The sequence below is a fragment of the Poecile atricapillus genome, chromosome 34 (genome assembly GCF_030490865.1).
Source record: "Poecile atricapillus isolate bPoeAtr1 chromosome 34, bPoeAtr1.hap1, whole genome shotgun sequence".
Lineage (NCBI taxonomy): Eukaryota > Metazoa > Chordata > Aves > Passeriformes > Paridae > Poecile > Poecile atricapillus.
The window spans coordinates 353962-372838 of record NC_081282.1 but is presented as its reverse complement, the minus strand read 5'-3'; positions in this window follow the sequence as shown (position 1 = coordinate 372838).

Sequence of the window (18877 nt, the reverse complement as noted above, 5' to 3'; positions counted from 1 at the left end):
CCAGGGCAAAATCCCCCAGCAGATCCCCTGCTCCTCCCACTCTGTGTCTGCCCCAGCTATGATCCTTGGAGCTTTTCCCTTCAACTGAAAGAACTGGAAATTGGCTGGGTTTTGTCACCTCTTGGCAACAAAATTGTCTCCTGTTGTGCAGCTCAGGGGGAAGGAAACTTCTTCCTCCCTTCAGTTTGCTGCAACCAAGTGTTTTGTTCCTCTTGGTGAAGAACTGGGAAGAAAGACTTCTTTTTAAGCTGAAGGAGTCAAATTCAATTATTTTATCATTTGGAGGAAAATCACCCAGATATTTATATTGAAAGTAACTCCAAAATTTTTAAGAGATCTTTTGATAAAATATTTCTCTTGGTGACCGATTGCAAGTGGGTATGGGAAGAAACTCTTTGCCTTGAACCATTCAAAGCAGTAATTTCTTCCCGAAGAGGAGAAGCAATTACATTTTCTGCGTGGCAAAATGTAAAATAAAAAAAAAAAAAAATAAAAAATAAAAAAAAAAAAAAAAAAATAAAATAAAGTAAAATAATGTAAAGTAGTAGTGGACCAAAGGAGCTTAAAGCCAATCTCCATGTGCTGCCAATGACTGAATTAAATGCACAGGGCTCCTATCAGCTGCGCCAGACTAAACGCTGTTTTTGGCTTCTTGGGGGTTTTGTCAGAAATCTTTGTAGCACCAATAGTTCATGGACTTCTCTCTGCTGGCTTCAGCCATTCCTGCTGCCCATCATATCTTGCTATTATAAGGCAGCTCTTTTCATGATGTTGTCTTTGAAGTCAGATCTCTGAGCCTTTTTCTACTTCTAGCCCCAGTTTTCAGTAGGACCAACATTTTCTTCTCTGGGAGTGTATTCAGTGGTGGCCACACAAGTGAAGGCAAGGAGGTGGCAGGTGATAATTGATGGAACTTCCTGGAATGGGAAAAACTCAGCATTCAATTTCCATCTCCTTAGAAATCTGTATTTTTCTTTCTTTTCCTGCCTCTTGTGCTCTTTGTGGCTGCTCTGAGTTTAGTCCTTGGAAATGCAATTCTATGGCTCCAAATGATTTGGAGACAGAATAATCTTGTACATAAAACCAAATCAATTTAACTTTCCAATATGAAGGCAGTTTGACATCCAGGCTTGGGGGGAGCTGGCAGTAGTTAGTGCCTGGCCAATGACAGAACACAGAGTTCGTCTGATTGAGGTGAAATTTCATTCACGGGAGACAAAGTCAAATTGCCTCGTATTTGCTCAGCACTACAAATCCGTTTGAAGCTGGTTGCCAAGACTTGCTGCAAGTGCTGAGTGATGGGATAAAGCCCTGCAATGGCACCATGAAATGGGAGAGCTGGAGAGAAATCTCAAAGAATGGCATTTCCAAGCATTTTCAGGTGCTGATGTTGTGCTGCTGGCTTGGTGCTGTCCAAGGGGCTGATTGGAATGGTTTTAGAGGAACTAAGCTGGGCAGTGGAATGCACCTCAGGCAGAAAATGCATCTCTGGTCTCTGCAAGTGCCTTTATCTCCCTCCATGCTCCTCAGCACTGAAATCCTGCAAGGACTAAGGGAATCTGAGGCTTTGGGAATGGCCAATAGTGAGAGATATTGGGGAGATTTGACTCAGGAGATGGAAGCAGCAGCAGAAGGTGCTGTCATCTTCATCCTTGTGTTCTCCTGCGTGCTGATGCATCGTGAAGGAGGCAGGATTCCATCAAGTACCTTCTGTGTCTCCCGTGGCAAATTCTTTCATGTCTTAGAGTTTCAGGCATGTGTTGTGTGGCTGTGCTGCACCCCAGGGCCAGGCTCTGCCTCTCTTTGCTCTGGCTGCTGCTTCCAAGCTGTCCGCTGTGATTTTGATTTGCAAGCCACCTCTCTGACCAGCTTCCACTTTGCTTGAAAAATTCAGCACCATGTTGGTGGCTGAACAAGTCCCAGAGCTGGGGAGAAGGATTTGAGCTGCAATTTGCATCACAGAGTTGTTAGAGTGGGGAAAATGTTGCATCCCTCCTGGACCTGGAGCTTCTAATCTTGTTGCAAACACTGAAAAGCTCTTCAGCTTCTCTCATTCTACCTAGATTTGATTCCTGCTTTGATTTCACACCTCTTTCATGCAGCTTTTTCCTCTGTCCTTGGCTAGAATTGTCAGGCCTGAGAAATTTGGTCGAGCCTTGGGACAGCTCCCATCATCTCTCCCTGCTCCTAATGCTGCTTTGAATTCTCTTGGGAATCTGAGCATGAGGGAAACTGGGGGGACTTTAGTGAGAGGAAAAGTGAGGCACAGAGGCTGAAGTGCAAATGCAGAGTGTGGGTCACCAGAGTCTGCAGTGTTGTGGGGATTTGGGCCATGCAAACAGATGTTTCTTCTCTGGGAATGGTTGATTCCTTCGGTGTGTCTCCACCTGAAATTCCTGTGCACCAGGCCTGGTGCTGGAGCTGCAGGAGCACAAAGTTGCCAGGGAGCCTTGTGGGACCCAGTGGGAATCATTTCTTTGCTGCTTTTGATGAAAAGTTGTGACATGAATCTCAGTGTCAGGGAGGTGCCCCGTTAATGCTGCTGCAGTGCCCACACACTGTGTCTGGAGACAGCTCAGGAGAAAATGAAGAAAAGCCAGGATGAAATCCCATGTGCTCCTGAACTCGATCAGAACCTGCTTGGAGTGAAGTGTGTGAAGTGACTGGGGAGAGCTGGATAGAAGGGACAGCTCTGAGAAGTGTGTGGTTCATCACTGACATCCTTCCAGTGATCTTTGCACACAGACGAAAAAGTATCAGTTTGCATGGCCTGAATCTCTGGGTGTGGAAATCCTGCGTGTTTCACAAGCTGTGCTGAGCTCATCTGGCTCTGAAATATCATCTCTGCACCTTAGGCAGGAAAAGCTAAGTTCTGTAGAGATGAATAAAAATCAGTGGTAACCCAGAAGCAAACTTTGGCAATAGACGTGTGGCAGGTGAGGAGACTGAAAGCTTTCATTCTTGTTGTGGGAGAATGAATTCAGCAATAAAAAATCCTGTCTCTTGGCATTAAAATACTTTCGTTTCAGCTCTGCCCCAGCCCATCAATGTCCCTGTGTGGTTGGGGTTGGGTTCTCCCCCTGTAGCTCTCTGCAGGTTGGTGCTAACTCAAGATGTTCTGGCAGGTTCCAGTGTTTTGGTGCCTGAGCAGGGAGTGCAGAAGAGGGATTGCAAGCGCTGCCATTTGCTGTGCTAGAAAGTCCAAGGGACAAATTTATGCCAATTAAGGTCTCCCCTTGAACTAGGAGGAACAATTGATGTTGTGCTTGTAGCAGAGTGTGGTGACAGAGGGGGTTTCCAAAGGAAATGTTGGTGCATGTAGGCCAGAGGCCCCTGTGCTGAGGCTCCCTCCAGGCTGGCTCCAGCCCCTCAGGGTGCCCAGGAAGCAGGCTGCCCGCAGCCCAGTGCAGCCTCCTTAGCCCTGGGGCTAGCCAGGGAAGAGCCATGGATGAGGCTGAGCCCTGCTCCCATGTGGGATGCCATGGGACAGGGCCCACTGGGATTTGCCCCTCCAGCTCCCATGTGTGTCCAGAGAAACTGCAAGGAGAGGGTGAGCTCTGTCAGTGGGACCCCCTGTGCACAGGGAGCCACTGCTGGGGTGGCTGTGCCAGCTCCCTCCTGGACATCCAGCCCTGGGAACCTGGAGCGAGTGGAGAGCACAACTTTGCAAATGTGTCCGAAGAAAATGCAAAGAGAACTGGGGTGTGAAAAACAAAGAATGTTTATTTGTAGAAGAAAAGGAACAAGAATGAACTACACAACATATTTACATGGTAAGAATATTTGTAACAACAACAACAACAACAAACTATAGAACCTATTTACCTAAGAACTTATCGAACAAAACTACATGGAACATATTTACAGAACACTAAAACAAACTCTAAAACGTCTATCTGAACACAACAACTCCAAAACGTATATACAGATGGGTGCCATCTCTGCCCGGGATGTGCCTCAGTCCTGGAAGAAAAACAAGTGGCACGGTCAGTGCAGTCAGGCATGGAGGGGTGTTCCATGTGCTCCCGGGCTGGGACACTGGCACAGGGGGACTCTGCTGCCAGAAGTGAGCCTGGCTGGGGCTGGGGGCTGTGGCCCAGGCACTGGAACATGGCTTGTGTGGCCCAAAGCAAGGTCAGGCCAGGCCAGGGATGGCCACCAGAATCCAGTGCATGGGCTAGCGTGTCCCTGAGCAGGGAGTGCCCAGCCCAGCCCCAGCCTGGCAGCAGGGGACCCACTCTGCCCGTGGGGAGCACCTGCCTGTTCTGCTGCTGGCATCGGTCTTCATCCCAACACCATGTCCTCCTCCTCGTCATCTAGCTCAATTTCCATCTCCTCAATATCATCTTGCATTTCCACTTCCATTTCTTCTTCCGTCTGATCTACATCTATGTCCATCTCTTCATCCCCAGTGTTCTCTCCATCCACTTCCATTCTCTCTTCACAATTAATTGGTGTATCCACCTCCATCTCCTCCTCTCTCTCTGGGACAGCCTGCAGAGGTAGCAAAATCTCAGAGTGGGGTCCCTTTCCCACACTGTCCCACATAGCTCCAGCCCACTCAGGCAGCTGCGGGGTGTCCACCTCCATGGAATAGTACCATACCTTCTTTGGAACAAATGCAGACATCCTGCAGGGATGTGCAGCAAAATCCAGGTAATGGGGAGCTTTGGGGACTGCTGGGGGAATCAGGGAGCAGGTGGCAGAAACGTGACAGGGGTAGCCTTGGAGCACTGAGAAGAGCGTGCTGACACAAGGAGCCAAGGGTTGTGTTGTGGCCGTTGCTGGATGCTGGAAGTTCTAGCTGGAGCGTGCACTGTGACATCACTGCCAGGAGCCCAGGCCCAGACTGAAGAGGACAACGGAGACCATAGAATGATGGAATCCCTGGGTGGCTGGGCTTGGAAGGGACCCTAAAGACCATCTTGTTCCAAGCGGAGCAATCTTCCCCCAGAATATGTTGCTCAGAGCCCTGCTCCCAGCTGGCCTTGGGTGATGCCAAGGATGGAGCATCCCCAGGCTGTGTGCACAGCCTGGGCCAGTGCCCCAGCAGCCTGAGTGGAAAAGAGCAGCTTCATTAGATGCAACTTCAATCTCACTCCTGCAGTTGAAAGGCTTCTCCTCTCTGTGCCCATTATTCCTAGAGCTGCAGGGAGGCCTCCCCAGCACCTTCTCTTTCCAGTCTGGGCATCCCCAGCCCCACATGGACAGCAGTCCGATGCCTGGGGGTGAAGGCTAAAGGGTAGCAAAGAGCATCAGGAAATGAGAGATGGAAGCTTCTGGAGATGGAAGCTTTGCCTCTAAATGTAGAAAATCAATAAAAGTGGAGGGGAAAATGGTGGGACTCTGGCTCTGTTCTAACTGGGGAATATTTTCTTCTTTTCTGTCGTGCTGCCCCAAGTTTTGTTGTTTGAAAGGAGCTTTGGCAAAATATCCATTGTCTTCTCCATTGGTGAAACACTGAGCAAAGTCAGGGCAAGCTGATGATGCAGAGCAAAACCTGCAAATATCTCCTGGGGATCCTGATCCTGGGGAATGCAGCTAAAGCCAGCCAAAAGTCATTTCTGGAAAGTCAAGCCTGGTTTACGTTTTCTGGAGTTTGGCTGTGCCAACTTCACCAGTCCTTTATAAAAAAGGAAAACAACTCAAACCAAAAGAGACAAAAACAGAAAGAAACAAACCCAAAGAAACCAATCAAACAAATTGATAAGGAACCCCAAATAAAACCAAAGGGAATGAGAAGTTAGGATTAGTTGTAAGGATATCACAGCAGGCAAATGGCTGCTTCCTACAGGATCACCATCCAAAGCCACCTAGAACAACTTCTCCAAAATATATCCAACGGGAGAAATCTAAAACGTGATCCATGGCAGCTTTGGGGGCAGCTCTGCATTACGGTGAAGGATGAGCATGCAGTGGTACAGATGCAGCATTGCCCACCCTCCAGGCTGCTGTTTGCTCTGCTGAAAGACTCTTGCAGGACTGTGGCCCCTCTCCATGCAATGGAAATCATTGCCACAGCTCTCGGTTGAGGCACTGGCATTTCCAGAGCCAGATTCAGGCACAATCCTGCTGCCTGCTGAGCATCTGGGAAAGATCCTGAGCATCTTCAGGCCTAGAAGCACAAAACAGCTCAGGCTCTCCTTGAACTGGCTTTTCAGGTCAGATTTCCATAGCTCTGCAAGATTTCTTCATCCCTCAAGACCTCTGACTTTGTGTCCAATGATGCATTTGGCTTCCTTCCTTCCTCCTGTGTGCCCCTGAGTAACCTTCCACGTGGATGGAGGAGATTGTGTACAGGACAATTGATTCCTGGATTGCCATTTGGCTTCACTGTCACTCAGTTGAACATGGTCCTTATCTAAGAAGGACTTGCAAGAAATGGGTAGGAGTTTTGGCTCTGAGAGGAGCAGAAAGCACATTTTCTACTCCAAATTTCCAGCTGATGCAGTTTCCCTGCCAAAATAGTGATTGCCATTCATCTTCCTGGGAAGAATGTGAAGACCCATTCAGAGATCCCAGGTTCAGCTGGCCTGTGGCTTTGTGTAGCTCATTTCACATGTCCAGTTTTAAGGGCCACTAAAAGAGGCTCATGTTTGCCTTGCTAGCCAGAAGTGCTGTAGGTATTTCCAGGAGAAAAGGAAAAACATCGCTGTCCTGTGGTGTGCTAGAAATGCCACCACAATTGTGAATCTGTGAGCAAAGCCAGCCAGTGCTTTTTGGCACTTTAAGAGTTGAGAGTGTGGCAGAGCGGTTTTGATATTCTTTTTAGAGTCCTGAAAACATTGTTGCCAAAACAATCTTTCTCTTCTGTCTTCTGTCCTAAACTGTGGAACTGAGAAAATGGGAAGGAGGAGAGGTTTGTTTCAATTGGCTTTTCTATTTTGAAGTCTTCAAATAGTGTCAGCTTGATGCACGATACTTTAGAAATTGGATGAGTAGCACCTATTTCATCCCAGCAGAGAGGTGGGATTGAAGACTTCCAACAAGAGAAGTACTGGATGTGTAAGAGCTCAGTTTTCCACCCCTCATACCCTGGTATCTCGCTGGACTATTTGAAGCAGCCTCAGCCAGATACATTAAAATACTGCTCCGAACAACAACAGAATGCAAATGTTCCACCAAATGGGCAAAAATAAGAAAAGTGGGTGGACAGCAGCTCTTTCTGAAGAGCTCGTGTTGATTTTGCAATGTCAGATGCAAAGAAGTTTTGCCATATTTCTTCCCTATTAAAATGGAGATATTGAATAGAAATCTGTCTCTGAGGCTGCTAAGTTTGGTATGATTTTAGATCTGGGAGGAATAGACCAGGTTGCAGAGAAGCTGTGATTGTCTGACCCTTGGATGGGTTCAAGGCCAGGTTGGATGGGGCTTGGAGCAAGCTGGTCTAGGGGAAGGTGTCCTGAGTGTGCTGAGAGTTGGAACAAGAGGAGCTTTAAGGTCCCTTCCAAGGCAACACATCCTGGGAGTCCATGAAGAGAAACTTGGACTTTTCCTGAGATAGTGCCTTTGCAAGGGCAAGTCCCAAATAGCCCAGGTAGTTTGAAATGGCCTGAGCAGAACCCAGCTGTGCTTTCTCATAGGTTGCCGCGGCGGTGGAGGTGGCAGGGGTGCCATGACTCCCGGAAAAGCGGTCCGCGGTTGGGCTGCCCGGGGCACAGACACGTCCTCTGCCCGGCGAGTGATTTCAGCTCAGCTCAGCTCAGCGGCAGCGTGCAGGCGACACGGAGGGAGAGAGCAGAGCGCTGTGTGGCGTTCCGCAGAGAACTGGCCTTTATTACAGCCGGGCCCTCGGCCAAGGGAGCCAGTGACAGCAGCTCTGTGGAACAGGGGATAATCTGGGGTATTTATAGGGGAGGAGAGGGGCTGGGGGAAACTGGGATACAGGTATTGGTGTGGGATGGCAGGGGAGAACAGCAATGGAGTGTAACAGTTTAACATAACTAACTCAAAGATTTCTGGGAGTGATACTTTACTCACTATTAGAAAAATGTATCTTGACTCCAAGGACGGACCAGGATCTCTGAATCAGGCAGTTCCCCAGCCCCCACAGTCAACCATGGAAAAGCAGCTTCTGAACAATAAAGATTGCTCTTGCCGTGCCAACCTCGCTGCGTCGTGTGTCCGTCTCGAGCGCCACAGCGACCCTCTGCAAACAGAGCTGCACCTGACTGAAAATGAATGGGACACAAATCAGAAACTCTGAAAGTTTGATTTCCTATCCAATACAGCCCAGCCAGCCAGCCCCACACAATCCCCATCCCACCGCTCCAAATGTGGATCCCACTTCTCCCAACCTCCTTCTGGCCTGGGGTGACTTTGTGATCCTTGGATCCCCAGGTGTCTGTTCTGTTTCTGCTGCCTATTAAGTTCTGCACCTTCAAGACTGGCTCTGAGAGCCAAGGGGGGGAAGAAGAAGCTGCAGTTTGTTTGCAGAAATGGCACTCAGTGCCCCGCACGCTTCCCTGGCCTTTGCTGTCTGCAGCAGGGACAGACAGTGGGACAGAGCTCTCCTTTGCTTCTAGGCACTTCAGTTCAGTTTCCTTTTTAGTTAGTTTTTAGTTTAGTTTAGTTGGTTTTTAGCTAGCTGAGGCACAGAAGTTCCCCTGAGTGTTTTTTGCCTTTTTCCTTGGATCTGTTCAAAGCTGCTCTGGACTGAGAACCCAGACAAACCCCGGGAGCTCACGGCTGTGGCCCACGGGGGCCTGGGCCTGGGCCCTTTCCAGCGCCGGAGGAACTGATAAGAGACTGAGCGAGCTGAGCTACACCCCATGGAAAGGACTTTTCTGGCTTTGCCATCTCTTCAAACAGCCAGAGGATTTATTCTTTAATATTATTCATCTTGCTCATGCTTGTAGATACTTTGATTGTTAAGTAAACTGCATTTTCCCACTTTTCTCCAAGAAAATAATTTTCCTGAAATATTCGGATGAGAGGCAACTTTAATTTGCTTTTTACAGGGATTCCATTCAGAGGGTTTCTTCCAAATTTGCCCTAAACCAGAACATCTTCCAACTCCATCTCACCTTGCAGCGGTGGAACTGAGTAATTTTGGTGTGGGATTGAGATTTTCTGAGGAGGAACAAACCCTTTTGAGTTGGGATTGAGCCCTTTTGGGGTAAAATGGAGCTGTTTTCAGTGGGATTGAGTGGTTTTGAGGTGACAGATCGATCCCTCCTGGCTTTTGGAGTGCAAAGAGATGGAGATGAGAAGCTGTTGGGGGTTAGGTGTCCTTCTTTTAGTTCTGGCTCAACTGTGGAATTTTTACCCATTAGTTGCGGGGAAAACCTGACTGTGTGTGGTACTTGAGAAACACAAAGAGTTCGGCTGGGCCCAAGGGGAAGGGGGCAGGAAAAGGGGATGGTGGGCAGAGTTTGGCAGCTTCTTCAGCTTCAGAGAAGTACACTTTGCTGGGAGCTGTTGCTGAGGAGAAAAGGGAATTTGCCATCACCCAGACGGAGCTGCTGCTTCTTCTTCTCCTTCTTCTTTCTTCGTTGGTGGCCTCACACCCCCTGTCCTGCCGGGACGTGTGGCAGTGCCAGGCACCACCATGGAGCTGCTGATGTACCTCAGCCACTGGCCCGGGATCTCAGCTCATCCCTGCTGTTCCAGCTGAGTGTTCCTCAGAGCCCTACAGAAGCACTGGCACTGACTGCCAACCCGAGGGGGTTTGTGAAGCAAAGCCTCTCCTCCATCCTTTCCCATGTTGGCCGAGAAGGCTGGCATGGGGTCCCTGGTTCTGTTTTCTTGTTAACGCTGTAGTTGTTGTTGTTTATGTGCCTCGTTATACACACTAGTAAAGAACTGTTATTCCTATCCCCAGATCTCTGTCTGAGAGTCCCTTGAGTTCAAAATTATAATGGTTCCAAGGGAGGGGGTCTACATTTTCATTCCAGAGGAGGCCCCTGCCCTCCCTATCAGACACCTGTCTTCCAAAACAAAGACAGATGGGGAGTTTCTCCATCCTCCTTACCTTTGTGGGGCCGGCAGTGCTCTTGGTTCCTCATGCTGTTTTTGTGGGACCTTTTGTGTCTTTCCCCTCTGACTTTAAGGGACAAAGTGGGCGTTGTGTCTCTGCCCCTCTGACTTTAAGGGACAGGGGATATTTGCTGCCCCCTTTCTCCTCCTGGGAAGCCTGTGCGGGCTCTTTGTCCCTCTCTGATTTGGGGGGTGCCAGTGTTGTCACCATCCTGGCAGCCCCCGGCCACTCTTTGCCCTTTGCCAGGCCAGGGCTGTTCTCTGTCCCCTTGCAATTTGTGGGGCTGGCACAGGCACAATTCCCCTCCTCTTTAGGGGGGCTGGCAGTCTCCCCTTCCCCCTCTGACTTGGGGGCCGCTGTGGGCTCCATCCATCTCTTATTTTGGGGGGGCCGGGTATTTATCTCCCTTCAGTGTTGTGGGCCCAGGGATCGTCTCCATCCTCCTCCACTTTTGTGAGGCCTGGGAATAGTCTCTGCCTCCCACCGATTTGGGGGGACTGGTGCAGGTTCCAACCCCTCTCTGATTTTGAGGGACAACCTGGAGGAAAGGCATCAAAAGCTTGACAAAGCCTGAAGGGAATGCTCTGATTACCCCTTTTGCCAAGAGGTTCCCTTAGCTGAAGTTGCTAACAAGGACCAGACTTGCCGGCCTGCACCGGGTTTCGGGTTCTTTTATTTCCTGGGCCCTCAGTCCTGCGTGGGACACGGGAACTGGGTGCTGCAGAGGCTGCGGCAAGGCATCAGAAATGGCCGCCCAACACCCAAGGGTGGTAGAAGATCTGCTCCAGCAGTGGCCGATCCATGGGGTGCTTGGACAAACAGCAGCGGATCAGATGTTGGCACTCTGGGGAGAGAAGGCAGAAAGCGGCGCTCACTTGCAGAAGGCTCCTGCCCAGCTGCTCCCGGCGCGTGCAGAAGCCGGGCCACGCTGCGTGTGCTGGGAGCTGCCCTTGGCGGGAGAGCAGCACGGCAGGACAAGCGTCCCCTCCTTCAGCCAAGCGTGCCACAGCCAGCCTGCCACGGGCCACCTGCTGCAGCCGGCCCTTGAGGGCACATGGACGTCCCGCGCAGCTGCGGGAGGGCCGGGCTGGGCTGCGCGCTGCCACCTGCCAAAGCCTGCCTTCTTCAGGCCCCATAGCAACCTGGAGAGGCCTCCTGCGGGAAGAAGAGCTGCCCCAAGACGATGTCTCGCCCCTTCTCCAAGGGTAAGTACCCGCACACCATCTCAAACAGCAGCACGCCCAGGGACCAGATGGTCGCCCCATCGCCGTGGTAGGAGCGAAGGCCGATCCACTCGGGCGGGCAGTACGTGCGTGTTCCTAGGGGAGACGGGCCTTCAAGTCCCCTCAGAATACAACAAAATCCTTGAAAAATCCCACAAAATTCCAGAAAAATCCCACAAAATCTACAACAATTTCCACAAAACTCAAGAAAAATCCATCAAAATTATTTAAATTTTCCCAAAATATCACAAAATTCCAGAATAATACACTAAGTTCTAGAAAAATCCCTCAAAATTCCCTAAATATTCAGACATTTCTACCATATTCCAGAAACATCCCAGAAAATCTCCACGAATTCACACAAAATTCAAGAAAAATACCTCCAAATCCCTAAATCTCCTCAATATCTGTCCGTTTATGGGACTTTTAGATTTGGGTTCTTTTTCCCTTTGAACTGAAGATTGATGAGAGGGAGGCGGTTTTTTTCTCGTTCGGTCTCAGTTGTTTATTTTTTCTTATCAGTATTACAAGGTACGAGGAGCTATGTGCACTATGATAGAAAAGGGGTAAAATGGCTAACAAAGATCTTCTTCAAGGTCTTTTATATGTCCATTTACCCAATTAACAGATGCCAACTAAGCTATTTTTCTTAGTGACCCAATGACCCAACACCTGTGTGCTGCACTGTGATATTTTCTACCCAATCACCTACTACTACCCAAAAACCCCTAGGAGGAGAAGATGAAGAAGAAAGAAGAAGGACAAGAGACAACACCCTAAATCCTCCATCTTGTCTCCTGTTCTCTAAACTACTTTTTCACCCAGTGATTTAAGAAACTTTCTAATCTACACATTTACACATTTCCTATCTAACTTTAACATTTGTTTTCATGTATCACCATGAAAACATGCACATGAATTTCATATTATATGAAATTCAGTGTTTCTTTGAATCTTGGAACTAAATATTAAAAGCAAGGGCACACAGTTTGTATCTCAGACTCCAACATCTGCCCCTCTCTTTTTAAAAAAAAAAAAAAATTAAAAAAAAATCAACTCAAAGCTTTTCTTTGATTACTTTTCAAGAAGGGTTATTTTTCCTTTACTCATGCCTTATGCACCAACAACAAAACTGCTGCTCTGTTCCACAGAGCGCTCTGCTTCCAGTTTTGAACATTAGTTAACTAACTACTCAAAGCTAGAGAAATAGATCTAGGTTGCTTACTTGACCAGTAGCTTAATTTATCTAACTGTTCTACAGTTTCTGTTGAAGTTACTTGAATTGAAAGCTGAGTTGTTATAAATCTTTATCTAAAATTTCAAAAGTCAAACTCTTCACAATCAGATGTAACTAAGATTGATATAAGATCACACTAAGATGTTGCCTCTTTGTATAGAGCATGATTTGGAGTAACATTCATTATCTCATCTTCATTCTGTTTTAACACAGAAAAATTGGATGTTATACAAAAATCTATTTTCTGAGATAAGGTATACTTTCTTTTGAGTTAACTAAAAGAAGTGATGCAGATGAAATTGCATCACAAAGTGATCAACAAAATGATACAGCTTAAGGGTGATACCTGATTCACCTTCATATTCAAGGACTTTATCTCTCGTGCAAGATTCTGAATCTTGACACAATTCACACCATGCTTTAACAAATGAGGCTTTAAAATATCGACTTTCTCACTGTTTCACATGAAACCCAAAGTTCACTGTTCTTGCATGTTGGATCCAAGCTGTTCTGCTGTCAACTGTGGTCTCGATACAGTTCACATCAGCATGCTCGCTCTTCTGCTCTTTGGGCTGTCTGCTTGTCTCTGCAGCTGATGAGTTTCCACGTTCTTCTCTAGGAAGTTACTTTTGCTTTGAACCTGTGAATACACAAACATAGACTTTCCTCCAAATTATTAATTGAAATGAATTTTTTAATCTTGTTTCTGAACCTTTGACTAGACGCAAAGAATTCTCTCTTAACTTTGCTTGAGTACTGTTAGAACAATACCTGATAATTGATGGAACTGGCTTCGTAAAAGACTTGTCTAAAAAGGACTGTTCAAGAATTATTTGCAATAGATGTAAGATCTTTACGCTTTTTCCAAAAATTTAAGATATATAAGGTTTTTATACTTCCGAGGCATAGCCTTGGTTCCCCCCTTTTTCTTTATATAATTAAGTAAGGTATTTGTTTTTTTGTTATGACAATGAAAAACCATCAAATTAAAACACTTGCACATGTATACACATAGGAAATAACACTTTTACAGAAATCAAAACTTACTAAGAAGATGCATAATTAATATTATGCGATATTAAACTTATCTAAATAATCTATAATATGAATTGCTGAATGTACTAAATATATACTCTCATCCCAGAGTCTGCTACAGCTGATAAATCAATGGAAGATTGGAAAATCATGTCCGGATAATAATTTTCCAAGCTCACTGTAAAATCCAGCTGCTATATTAATTCACTAATTGCTAAGTCAAATTGACTTGAATATTGTTTTGATGCAGAAAACTTCTGGGTTTATTGGTAAATTCTCCATCCAGCTAAAGTCAAGGCTTGGCCAGAGCCTTAGGCTTCATCTGGAAAGATGTCTCCTAACTCATTTTCAAAGCAAGGGGTTTAAAAATAACAGCTATAAGATGCTTAAAACACAGCAAACCTTTAAAAGGCATTTGTATAAAACAATGATCAGATGTCCTAGGCAATCGACCAATCAAACCATTCAATAGTCAATTCAATCTGAAGTTTCTTTCATAACCCTTGACTTTCAACCATGACACATCTTCTTAGAATTTTGGAAACTAAAATAATAAAGATACATTGGATTAGACAAATGCAAATCTTTTTAAACAAGGAAAAGAGTAAAAACCAAGACAAAAAAACTCTGTATAGAGCAGCTGCATAACTTATTTACCAAGATGCATCTGTAGTTAGAAAACAAAAAAATCTCAAATGACACGTGTCTAAAAGGTAATTACACAAGGATATATTAAAATATGTATAAAGCTGCCTGTAAATACAATGACACTTTATAGATAATGCTCATCATAGAAATCTATAAATTTACATTATAGAATGAATATGTCATCAGTGAGTGTCTGAGGAAATCAGGATAATAAATTGAAAATATTTGTAATTATCTTCATCTTTATAGGAAAATAACTGTGCAGTTTAAACAAATGTCTTCAATAAGACATGAAGCAATTTAAATTTAAACTTGTTAAAAGTTAATTATGATAAAAGAAAGTAACAAAACTTAAAATTAAAAAGTACTAAAGTTATAGCTTAAGTAAAAAACACTTAAACATAGTGAAATTTAACTTTGATTAATCTTATTAACACAATCTATATTAGATGAAAATACAACTTAATCTTACTCTGTTATTATAAAAAAAAGGCAATTAAAAGTTTGGTATACACTTCTTTGAACACAATATAACAGGAATATTGATTCACTATAGAGATTATAGGGATGCAACAAATTTATCACCATTCTATGCTATCTGGTTTTGAGAATAACTTATAATAACTGTAGATGTTATTAAAAATACCATTCGTAACAAGAATTTGCTTGGTATATGCTTAAATTTGTTAGGATTTTTAGAATGCAGTTTTACTAGAGAAAAAATACAACACTACAGATTTGATAATTTGTGATTCAGCTTTTGTAGTACTTTTCAGAAACATTAACTTTTTTAACTAAAATCTAAATTGGTATATATGCTGTTAAACTGGTTTGGTTTTGATGTTTGTTTTTTTTTTTTGTTGTTTTTTTTTTTTTGTTTTTTTTGTTTTTTATAACAAAAGGACTCACATTAAAATTTCCTAATTATAAAAAAATACCAAGCAAATGGATAAGATATGGTTAACATAATTTTGAAATTACTGAAAACTGTATTGAACTAAATCTACAATACACTTATTTAAATGAAAGGTTAAAAATGAAAGAAACTTGTCATTAAATCCTTTTTCTGTAGGATTAATCATATGATCTTTTAACTCAGTTTTAAAGAAATGCTTTTTGCAGAAACTGACTGTAACTACAGTAATAATGCTTGATGATCACTCTATATGATACAGTATTACATTATCAGTAGATGTATAGAGAAGATAACATTTTTAAAACTTTCATGTATTGAGAATACTAAAACTGAAGAAAAATCTTTTAAATTTCTTGGGATGCATAAACATCATGTTTTTCTACGTTATTCTGTAAAAACAAAATCAACAGATATCATTAGAAATACAACATCCATATGCATTCTATTATGCAACATTTTTAAACTTTTTGATCCATTTTTGAAGGCACTTCAATAAGGGCTTCTTTCTGAAGCTTGTGACTGCTATAATTTGCAGATAAGCCAGTAATGCATCTTACAATGCTTTTGATTTTTGCTTTTCGGCTATTTTTCTGAAACCATTCCAGAGATGCTGGACTTTGTACTGACATGTCCCGTAACCCTGTGTCCATGTCTGTGGGAGGATTTGTAGATTGACAGAACTGTGCATTACCACGGCTATGCTCAAAAGACTCTTGGCTTTGTGTGGTGTCCAGTGAATCTATCTGCGGTTGTGAAGCTGTTGTTTTTTCCAGCTGTTGTTGCTCTGCTGCAGCTGTATTGCAAAGCGAATTCAATTTTAAAAGTGCCGCCGCAGCGCTCGGTGCAGGCCAAGGCTCGGTTTCTCCCCCCCCCGTCCCCTGGCTCCGGGCTGGGCATGGAGGGACGGGACCACGCCTCCCTGTGACGTCACGGGCGCCCCTGATGACGGCTGGCCTGGGGGCGGTGCCGCAGGCGGGGTCTGGAGCTGCGGCTGTGGTTGCGTCACTGCTGACGTCACGTTGACTGACAGCTGTGGCTCAAAGCTCACCCCTGGTAGGCGGGGCGCAAGGGCCGCCGAGCTCGTGGAGGTCCCGAGCTGCTCTGGGTCGGGCCGAACCCCGCCGTACCCTCCCAGGGGGGACAGGGCTGTGCCCTCCACCCCCCTAGGGCCGGAAAGGGACTCGGCTGCCGGCACGCAGGCGGCCAAGGAAGTTTCCCCTCCCTCTTCTGCCGGCACCAGCATACCGGCTGCTGGAACAGCTTCAGGAGAACCCAGACACTCTTGCGAAAGCTCTAAGACCCCTTTTTGCAAATTCTGCCCGCATTTTTGAATCGCCTCCTCGTCTCTGTATAGTTGTTTCTCTGGGCTTTCGACAGGCTTAGACAATCTTGAGGTAGATTTCAGGAAGTCTAATACAGACTTTACAGCGTGCGGTAACAAGCATTCCGCATCTGGCTGAAACAAACCCTTCTGTTTTTCTGGACCCATAGTGTCCTTTGCCTGAGTTTCAAACTCCCATTTACAGGCGATGACTTCATAAGTCACTGCAGAAGCTGTTAGAAGTTCAGCTGCTACCTCGTCTCCAAGAGTGGTTTTTTCATATACTGTTACGTTTATCTTCTCCCACAGGCTTGGGGTAAAAATATTCTCTGAATTCACATTAGGGAATTCTACTCGTACCCAGGATATAAGGCTTTTAAACTCATCCGTGGATACAGAGAGCGGGTGCTCCTTTACCATAGCTTCCAAGGTAGCCAAAACCTCCCCCTCAGGTTTGGACATGTTTCTCATATTTTTGCTCCCTTTTCACGGCTTACCTGACCTCAGGGTCAGCTTTGTCTCAGCTCCTCTATCCGTGATCCGTTCCACAGCTCACAGACGTCTGGCTTGGCTTGTCCGCTCTCACCAGCACCGGGATTACTGAGATCTTCTTTTTCCCCTTTCCAGGGAGTTTTCCAGCTTTCTGCTGTCTTCTCTTCTTCTCTCTTTTTTTTTCTTTTTTTTTTTTTTTTACTGGAGCCTTCAGTTCAAAGTGCCCCACGTTGGGCGCCATTTGTCCGTTTATGGGACAAATCCCTAAATCTCCTCCAAACCCTACTAAATTCCAGGAACACCTGAAGAAATCCCCACAAAATCTAAGAAAAATCCCTCGGAATTCTTCAGTTCTCCTCAAAATTATACAGAAGATATTCCACAACATTCCAAAAAAATTCCACAAAATTCCATAAAAATCCCAGTAAATTCTTGACATTTTCACAACATCCCAAAAAATTGCAGTAAAGCCTCACAAATTTCCAAAAAAATCCCACAAAATCTCCACAAATATCCACAAAATACATGAAAAATCCCTCAAAATGCCAAAATCTCCTCAATATCCCACAAAATTCCAGGAATATCCCACAAAGTCCCCACTAATTTCCATGAAATTCAAGGAAAATCCCTCAAAATTCCCTAAATCACCTTAAAACCTTTCCAAATTCCAGGAACATGCCACAAAATTCCCTAAATCTTCTCAAAACCCAGCTGAATTCCAGAAACATCCCACAAAATCTCCACAAATTCCCACAAAATACATGAAAAATCCCTCAAAACCCTTCAATCTCCTCAATATCCCACCAAATTCAACAAAAATCCCACAAAAATTCCACAAGTTTCCACAAAATCTAAGAAAAATTCCTAAAAATTCTTCCAGTGTCTTCTGAAACCCTCAGAATTCTTGAAAAACATTCAAAAATTTCAGAGACATCCCACAAAATTCCCTAAATTTTTTCAAAACCCCACCAAATTCCAGAAGCATCCCACAAAATCCCCACAAATTTTTCTTATAATTCAAGGAAAATCCCTCAAAATTCCCTCAAAATTCCCTAAATCTTCTGAAAACTCTACCAAATTCCACAAACATCCCGCAAAATCTCCACAAATGTCCACAAAATTCCAGAAATATCCTACAGAATCTCCACACATTTCCACAAATCTAAGAAAAATTCCTCAAAATTCTTCAAGTCTCCTCAAAACCCCACAAAATTCCAGAGAAGTCCCACAAAATTCCCCAAATCTTCTCAAAACCCAACTGAATTTCAGAAACATCCCACAAAATCTCCACCAATTCCCACAAAATACATGAAAAATCCCTCAAAATGCTAAAATCTCCTCAAAATCCCACAAAATTCCAGGAATATCCCACAAAGCCCCCACTAATTTCCATTAAATTCAAGGAAAATCCCTCAAAATTCCTGAAATCACCTTAAAACCCTACCAAATTCCAGGAACATGCCACAAAATTCCCTAAATCTTCTCAAAACCCAACTGAATTCCAGAAACATCCCAAAAAAATCTCCACAAATAACCACAAAATACATGAAAAATCCTACAAAATTCATCAAGTCTCCTCTAAATCCTCCAAAATCCTTGAAAAGCCTTCCAAAATTCCAGAAAAATCCCTCAACATTCCCTGAATCTCCTGAAAACTCTACCAAATTGCAGAAACGCCCCATAAAACCTCTACAAATTCCCACAAAATTCAAGAAAAACACCACCAAATTCGCTAAATCTTTTCCAAATACCACAAAATTCTTGAAAAGCCCCACAAAAGTCCAGAAATATCCCACAAAATCTCCTCAATATCCAACAAAATTCCAGAAACATCCCACAAAATTCCCTAAATCTTCTCAAAACCCAACTGAATTCCAGAAACATCCCACAAAATCTCCACAAATTCCCACAAAATTCAAGAAACATCCCTCAAAATGCAAAAATCTCCTCAATATCCCACAAAATTCCACAAAAATCCCACAAAACCTCAACAAGTTTCCACAAAATCCAAGAAAAATTCCTCAAA